Here is a 9,439-nt window from a genome sequence, read left to right on the forward strand (position 1 = left end):
AGAGGGAAAGTGAGAAAGCAAGCCATCAGGTCTGGGACCTGAACCACAGTCGGCCATGTGGGCATCCAATGCCCTTAACCACCATGCCACCTACCAGTCCCATGAAGTTTACTTTTTAAAGTCATGAAAAGGTATTGAATTTTGCCAAATGATTTTCCTGCATCTATTGAAATGGTTATATAACTTTCTTCCTTTGTTCTGTTAATGTGGCGAATCACTTTGATTGGTTTTCAAATCCTAAACCAATCTTGCATTCCTGGGACAAATCCCACTCAGTTATGGTGCATTATCTTGTTTATATCTTGTTGGATTTAATTTGTTAATACTGTTAATTGTACTCATTAAAAATTTTTTTTGTTTCTATGCTAATGGAGGTTGTTTATCTGTAGTTTTCTTTGTTAGAATGTCCTTGTCTGATTCTGTTACCAGATTTACGCTGGCCTCATAAAAAGAGAAGATTCCTCTTTTATTTTCTGAAAGAGTTTGCTTCAGAATGGTATTATATCATCCTTAATAATTAATAGATTTCACTTGTGGAACATCAGAGCCTGTCACTTTCTTTGTGAGAATTTTTTTTAAATTATTATTTTAAAAATTAAGGCCTGTCAGTGGCACAGTAGTAAAATGTGACATTGTATAAGGCTGACTCAAATGGGAACGTTCCATGTTCATATCAGGAGACTTCTCTAAGTACACAGGGCATGCGTGTGTGCCTTTATCTGAGGTTGGCCGAAGGCTGGGGGTAGATGGTGGTGCCAAGACCCTGTTGGGGGTGCTCTCTCTCTAGCTCATGGAAGAAAGAAATAAACAAACTTCAAGGATTTTTTTTTTTTTTAATTCCAGTTCTTTAATAGAACTCAGTCTCAGCTGATACGATCAGGAAGGTTCTGGGACACTAACCTAGGACTTTTCTCATATAAATCTAGTTGCATCACCTCTGTACCATCACCTGGGCCCTTCATTCCCTCGTTTTTTGCTGTAATGAATTTTGAAGCTCTGTGATTAAGTTTATTTTTGTGTAACATTGTCCTGTTTTTCTGGTAACTTTTAAAATTATTCTGATACATCCCTCTTTATCTCTTGTAATATTTTTTGTCTTAAAGCCTACTTTGTTACTAATGTGGTCATGGCAGATTTCTCATGAATTCTATTTGTGTGGTGTATCTTTTGCCATCCTATTATTTTCAACCTGTCTTTGTACTTAAAGTGCATCTTACACAGAAAGCATATAGTTGGAATTAAAAAGAAGTCAAATGTAACAATTTCTGAATGTTAATGAGAGTGTTTAGTCCTTCAGCATTTAATGTAACTACCAGTATGTGGGGGGGCTTACATATACTATGTTGTATTTGTTTTCCATTTGTTTTTTTCTGCTTTCTGTTCTTCTTTTGTTCCTTTCCTGCCTTCCTATGGGTTAATCCAATAGTTTTTAATGTAAGCGGTGTTAGGCATCCACTTTACAGTCCTGATTTGGCTTCTTCTGACTTCTTTTTGTTTCCTAATCTTAAAAAAGTCTTTGAAAGGTACCTATTTTTCTCTAATTACTAATGTAAAAAATAAATAAATAAAGGTTATATTGACATGATTAAATTCCCAGGATCCTCCGTTTTTTTAAGGATGGAGTAAATGGCTGGTATCATTGTTTATAAAAGTGTCTCGAACTTGACGGGACTCATGTTGGGAAAGAAAGTTTGTATTTTAATCTTTTGAATTAATTAATTTTTTATAGGATTCATGTGTTCATGAGAGACAGCAAAAGAGGCAGAGAGAAAGGGAAAGCAAGCAAATGTTTTCGAAGGGAGGACGACCACATTGCAATCACTTCTCTGCTCTCCTCTCGCGGTTCTGGGTACCCACACACAAGCGTCCAGTGTGTTTCCCAAGCCTCCAGGTCTGGGACTCAAATCGTGCAATTGTCCATATGGGATCCAGCTGCCTCAACCACCACACCACCAACTGGTCCTCTTTTAATTTTATTTTATGTATTATTATTTTTCTTTTTGCTCTTTCAGCCATTATTTATCTTTATTTACAGTTTATGTTCAGTGCAAACCAATTCTATAACATGAGAAGTCACTAAGAATCAAAGTATAAATATCCAAGCACAATGTACAACCCAAAATAGATGTACAAGATTCAGGTATGAAGCAAAAGGGCGTGTTCATTTGCACACACAGTAGCTTTGGATCTGTGCAGTCTGTTTGTTCTCATGTGGGTTTCTAAAGATGGAAAACAACTGTTTTTTAAGACTACTGTGGCGATATTAGACATTGGAATCAAATTTAAGCTTTAGTGTGTGACCATGCAAGCAAAATATTTCAGGGGAGTTTATTTTTTAAAAAGTTCCTATGTTGAAGCTGTGGGAAAAGATTTCTTTCCAGAATCAAGCCACTTGAGGTTCTAATTATCTAAACATATTACTGATAACAGAAAGTGTTCCAAATGTGACTATTCTGATCTATATGTTTAAATAAGTATTTACGGAAAGAGTATAAAAGTTTCTGTGAATTTAATGCAAGCTAGCTTCCATTCTCCACTTCCCAAATACTTGATTTACAGTTTTGGTTCCTTCAGATATTTGACTTTTTAATTTCAAGATTTGTAATTCTACCTTCAAACCATTGTGTTTTAAAATGTAAAAAGTATTCAACATTTACAAAAATAAAACACAGTTCTAAACAAGTTGAGGTCAATACAATTATACTCTTTAAAAATAGCTTAAAAATAGTTTAACTAAATGAACCTGAGGCTCTCGTCACATGAAAATGGGTGATGCAGTATGACTTTACATGGTTAAACAAGATATACCCAATATGCTTGAATTTCGGAGTAGATTTCAACCCCATCATTTGCTTGGCGTATCTCAATTACTACAAAAAGAGGTCAAATGTCAAACCCGAAACCTCAGAGGAAAGAGTTACGTTCCCAAGAGAATAGTGATCGCTTTACAACGCAACACGTTATCGAGAGTATGTTGGCACTAAGCAGAGCTGGATCAATACATGGAGGATTTAAATCAGACCTGGAAGTTCCTCCTAAGGTACACATAAATGGAATCGCGGAAATGTTTTGTATTGCCTAACTGTTATTATAGATTTATGGCCTTAAAGATTTAATGAACCAGATGAACACTAGATCTCCGTGCTATTCGAAATCCCATTCTTGATCTCTAGATAAGATACATTTTGTTCTCTGTCGAGGTAGAGTTTTACATGTCCATATGATTTAAACCACATTCAAGGAATTCATGCCTTGACGAATTTTCGGTGTTGCCTCTTCATCTTGTTCATGAGACCCCAGCAGATTAAATATTAGCATTCATCATCTGGTCGAGTCCTTCACATGCCCTTCAAACCAATCAAATTGGAGATTCTTGACATGTTCTGTGTCAATAAAATAAGGTGTGGAATTAGTAGAGTTGATGAAGATCTGATTTTTCCTTGCCATGCTGGACTTCTAGATACCATTTGGATTGGGTTTAGACGACGGGGAAATGTAGATGTTTCTTGGCCTGAGTTTCTTAACAGTAGAGATGTTAGAGAGAAAGCGAGATCACAAACAGACTGACCGTTGACTGCGAGTCAGTACCAATAGCCTTGGTGGTGGCATGAACTGAATTTGGGGCAGCTGAGGTGTTCTGGGAGGGGTCACGTGACAGTGTTACAATAGATGTCTGATGTGAATAAATCTGCGTGGACAGGAGCAGTGCCAGCAGGAGCAGCCTCAGCCCAAGCCTGGCCACCATCACTCTGCTGGTGTCTGCTCCATCGGAGGGTGGTGGATGTCGCTGGATACTGGATGCTTCAAGAACCACTGGCTCTGGGGCAGATGCCACCCAGGTCTATTTTTATTTTTTCATTCTATTTTTTTCACAAACTCTTGGAAGTCTCCTTGTTTTCTCTCTCATTTTTTCTATTGGCTTCTTAGCTACACATTTTATTATATTGCAGTGCTTTCTCTAGGGCATATTTAACATGTGAAAGTCTATTTAGAATCAACATTGTACCCCTTTGCACTTCATAATTAATAATATCTACTCCATATTTTTGACTAATTTCACACCTGACACTTCCTTCTTCCCACATCCCGCTTCACTAGTATAACCTTACAACAGCATGATTTCACACACAGACTTTTCTTTGTTCATTGTATTCTTGTCATAGTGTTTTTTTTGTTGTTGTTGTTGTTGTTGTTTTGAGAGATTTTCACTGTAGGGCGCGTGCGCTCGCCAGACAGACAGAGAGAGACATAGAGACAGAAAGCGAGAAATCACCCCCCAGGGGGGATGGTCACGCCGCAATCCCTTCTCCTCCATTCTCCTCTCGGGATTCTGGGCACGCACACACACACGCCCGGCGTGAGTTTTAAGCCACCGGGTCCGGGACACTAACCGCGGTCGACTACGTGGGAGTCCAGCGACATAGCCATCACGCTAACTGCTGGTTCCCTTGTCATAGTGTTTTCACACATTCCGTATCTCACTCTTCAATTTTATTATCTTGCCTTAAACAGTTGTCTTTTAAAAAAATTAGAGGAGATCCAACCTCATGCATTTTAATATTTATCTCCTTATTTATCACTTCTGCTATTCTCTGTTCCTTCTTACAGATCCATATTTTTATCCAATATATGACATTTACTGTTAACATGAAGAATAATCTTTAGGTAATTTTTTTAAGAATTATTTTATTTTATTTTTATTTTATTTTAATTTAACCAGAGGGGAACAGAGAGAAAGAGAGAGAGAGAGAAAGCAAGAAAGCCATCAGGTCCAGGACTCAAACTGTGGTAGGCCATGAGGGAGTCCAACGCCCTTAACCACCACGCCACTTGCTGATCCTTTTAGATAGTTTTTTATGATAGTGTTTTACAACAGCAATTTATTCTCCTCACAGTTTCTGTATTGGGCATTCAGAGCAGTGTGACTAGGATTCAGGCTCTGAGTCTTTCATGAGGCTGTAGTCAAAATGTTAGCGAGGGCTGCAGATATCTGACAGCTTGATCGGGGCTAAAGGATCTAATTTCAAGTTGGCTCTTTCAAGTATATTTGGTAAGTTGGTTCTGCCTCTTGGTGGGAGGCTGTAGTCCCTCCTTACCTCGGCCACTACCTAGGCAAGCACTTATGACATGGTGGCTGACTTCCTCAACGTGGGATCAACTCCATGGTATAATTCTATGGTATATGCTTCTGGATTCTCCATGGGTGAGGCTGAAGGCTGAAACTCAACTATGAATAAGACCACATATTTTCTCAGGCGCCTTCTACTTTCACTATGTTTCTTTTTTTTTTTTTAATCATCATAATCTTCTTTATATTACATTGGATTACATACAACTTTACAGTGTATTACATTGCTTTTTCAAAAGGGAATGCCATGCAAGTCAGTCAACACAGAGACATTAATCTCCCCACTTCATCATTCAATATCTTTGCTATGTTTTCCCAATCGTTATTATTATTATTCTAATTATTTTTTAAAACAGTCAATCACTATTTCTCATTTTGCTTGTAAAAAGACTTTACCCATCATGAAATACTTCTCAGACCAATCCAGTTGAGAATACTATACAGGTCATCATCAACAGATAATAAGCCATATCTGTTTCTCACTAAAGTCCTGCCTCTCTATTGTTCTCTTGCTATCTTTCTCTATCCTCTTCTCTTCACCCCCCCCCCATTCCACACTGTCCTATTCTCGTTAAGTACCTTCACTGCTTTTATGTCCTCCAATTTTTTGCTCTCTACCATAGAGTGTGGATAGTCGGTATATAGAGCCCTCTCTCAATAAATTGCACCTTCAAATCCTGTTTCAGGATCTGCTTCTAGGAAAATGGTTGCAGTTGCTTTCTATTGACTACATGATTAACATTGACAAGGCATTCTTCCTCTAGATAATTCCAGGTTTGCAGTTTCTCTTACAATGGTCATGCATCCACCAGAGACAGCCTCCGAGGTGCCTTAGTAATGAAACGGAGGTCTTGGCAAGTCCCAGGCTTACTACCAAAGCTATTCTTTAGCAACTTTTATAGTGGACATGTACAAACTGTGAATTCTATGAGCTCTCAGTTCTCTGAAAATAAGTTTTCTTTCATCATTTTTGAATGATATATATTTTAAAATTTTTTATTTATTATTTTTTAAAAAAAGATTTCTGCTATAGGGTACGTGCACTTGCTGGAGAGACAGTGACAGAAAGCAAGAAATCACCCCACCCCCATCTGCTAGTCCCTTGAAAGATATTTTAACTGGATATAAAATTTTGTGTGGCCGAGGATTTTCTTTTAAAATGTCAAAGGTTTCCAGATATGGTTTTTAAACAAAAATTCTAATAAAAAGTCATTTTTGTTTTCTTTTTCATTTTGTTTCTTCAGAGAGAGAGACAGAGCTACCCCCAAAAGTGTCTTCACACCACAACCCACCTCCAGCTGCAGCCTTCCTAGATCAGAGGTATATGTGTACATACCTGGAGTGTACCAGGAGACCCTGGGATGTGAGCCCAGGACCTTCCCATGAGGGTCCAACCTCACAGAGCACTGTATCATTGCTGAGCCACTGCTGTTACCCCAAAGTCAGTGTTTTTTAATGTCATTATTTTCTTGTATATAATATGTCATTTATTCTTTGGTTGTTTTAAAATATTTTCTCTTTATTCCTGGCTTTGAGCAGTTTGAGTAGTAGGTGCATAGGTATAATTTTTCTTTGTTATTTATCCACAACTTTTTCCTCTCAGTGTCCAATTTTATGTGGGTAGACTATCTGGTATTTTCTCATATGCCTCTGGAGTTCTGTTAATTTTTCTTCAATTTGGGTAATTTCTATTGACTTGTCTTTGAGTTTCCTTTTTCCTTTTTTTCTTTTTTCCATTTCTCATGTGCTATTAAGTTCAACTAGTGAATAATTTATTTTGGTTATTGTAGTATTCATTGTAGAATTTTCGTATTTTTATAACTTACCTTTCTATGCCGAGATTCTCTGTTTTATAGTCACTCATTATGACCGTATTTTCCTTTAGTTTTTCAACAGACTTATTATAATATGGTTAGTCTTTGTTTGCCAACATTTGGGTCACATCTAGGTAGTTTTCTATTGCCTTTATTTATTTATTTATTTGAAAAGTTGTATATATATTTTTTTAAGTTTATTTACTTCTTCCACAAGGAAGGGATGAGGAGAAAGAAAGAGAGAGTCACCTTCAAAAGGGTCCCATGTCTTTATCACCTCCCATGCCAGTGTCAGTGGTCCAGGATCATGGACACACATGCACCCAGTATGCACAGGTCGACCTGGGAATCAAACCCCAATCTCCCATATGGCTTCAGCATCACAAAGCATTGCCTTACTACTGCACCACTGCAGCTGGCCTGTTACTTATTTATTTTTAATGCTTAGTCATTTTTAGTTCTCTTTTTGACATTATCATTATATGGTTTATAGATTATGGAATCTGCTGTTTTTTCCCTGAAGAATGTTAATTCTTATTTTAGCATACAGTTCAAGCACCAGCTAATTCCCTTGAATTTGTCTTAACTTTATTTTAAGTTTTGTTACAGCAAATCTGGGAAGAAACTAAGGTATTTTTCAAGTCCTCTAACTTCATAGTGCTCAACCTTCAACCTTCAAAATCTATTTAGATTTTTTTTCAGAACTTGGCTTTGTTCTCTTTTCTTTTGCTTTGGTTCCATGATAAGTTTTGTTCTTAGTATAATCTTTACTATTAAAGCACAGTTTCTCTAATGGCTCATCCTGATGACTGAAATATTAACAAAGTATTAGTGACAACTCTTTGATTTGGTTGATCTGGATCTTCAATATCCCTAGGAACTTTTTAAAAAATTATTTATTTAATTTTATTACTATTATCTTAAATTTGATACAGGGTATATGTACTTACCTGAGTGAGACAGAGAGGGAAAGTGAGAAAGAAAGCCACCAGGTCCAGGACTTGAACCACAGTCACCATATGAGAGTCCATAGCCTTAACTACCATGTCACCTGTTGGCCCCTTCTTTTTTTTTTTTAGTTTAAATTCATCTTATTTTCAGACAATTGTTTTTCCTCAAAAACAATACCTCCACTCCAAATAAATCACAGTCAAAATAAATGAAGAGCTCAAGATGACATCGGTCCCATTTGTCTTTAGTCCTGGTGTTTTGTGGGTGACAAGCAGCAGTCAGTTATGACAGGTGATAGAGCCAAAGTCATTGCCTAATTTGTTAACATTTTTCCATTTCTAAACCATCCTTAAAGAAAATCATATATGGGGTCACACCATCCTCGCGGTAGTTCAGCAGTGTGACCATGCAATCTGGATTCATGTTTTCACCGATGATGAACTGGTAGTTTTTGAAATTAGCAAGAATATGCTTGATTTGTTTGGTAGCCCTTGTCATAAACGGTTTTACTCTTTCTGGTCTCTGTTCTTCAAGTTTGCCTTTGATTGATTTCATGTAATCTTTGATGTACTTCTCGTAGGCTTCTTTTGTGAAGCTGGTTTCCTGCAAGGGATGGTTCATGACAATGTCAACTCCAGTGACTACTGCCCTTTCAGTACCTTCGCCCTCAGGGCCTTCAGCAGAGGCATTTGCACCAATGAGTGAGTCATCAATGTTACCCTCTGTCCCACTGACCACCTTCCCTTCCACATCCAGTCACAGCCCATCCGAGATCTCCCAGGTCTTGTAAATGTTGGAGAACATCTCATCGTGGTTGATGAGGTCCTGGTAGATAATCATGATGGCTGCTGGAGGGAGACGATGGTGGTGCTAGCTGAGTAGGAGCCTGCAGCTCTCAGAACTAGTGTGGTGCAGCTGGAGGGGTACTCAGGGGAGAGAGAGGGGTTGGAAAAGCCCTAGGTACTCTTCTTATTTTTATTTTTTATAACCAAAACTGACTGGCTTGTTTTATTGTTTTATTTATCATGGAGTGAACAATGTGAAGACAGCTGGGACCTGAGGTTGGGAAAAACATCCTCCCCACCCCACATACCTACCCACTGCCCCAAATAAAAAATAACCAACTACGGGAGAATATCAGAGACAGCAACTTGGGGGCAGGGGAACTCTGGAGACATGGAACTGTAGGGCAGCAGTGAAGAGACCATGCATGTCTGGGAGAGCCCAGAGGCAGCAGCTGTAGGAATAACGCTAGTGTAAGTCTCTGTGTCTTCCACATGGGTATGTATAAATATATAGAGATAAGTTGTTCTCTTTCCCCTTCTCTCCCTTCTGCTTCGTGCTCTTCACCGCTGTCCCAGCTCCACTTTTCACATGACGGTGAAGGGAAGGAGGGATGAACAAGTCATCACCGAATGGCAATCAGACCCACATGCATCAGCTTCTGGATCTTCTGCACTTTTACAGGATTTTTCAAGGGTTCACTGAGCACCTGGGGGTCCTTCTGCATCTGTCCCAGGATGAGCCGCATGACTGGGTCACTCAT

The 9,439-nt window shown here is 38.4% G+C and overlaps 1 pseudogene; it reads right to left on the reverse strand.

Moving 5' to 3' along the window:
• Positions 1-8,063: 8,063 nt before the first annotated feature.
• On the reverse strand, positions 8,064-8,769 carry LOC106735378 (translationally-controlled tumor protein pseudogene; annotated as a pseudogene).
• Positions 8,770-9,439: the final 670 nt, after the last annotated feature.

The sequence above is a fragment of the Tupaia chinensis genome, unplaced genomic scaffold (genome assembly GCF_000334495.1).
Source record: "Tupaia chinensis unplaced genomic scaffold, TupChi_1.0 Scaffold000366_1, whole genome shotgun sequence".
Classification (NCBI taxonomy): Eukaryota; Metazoa; Chordata; class Mammalia; order Scandentia; family Tupaiidae; genus Tupaia; species Tupaia belangeri.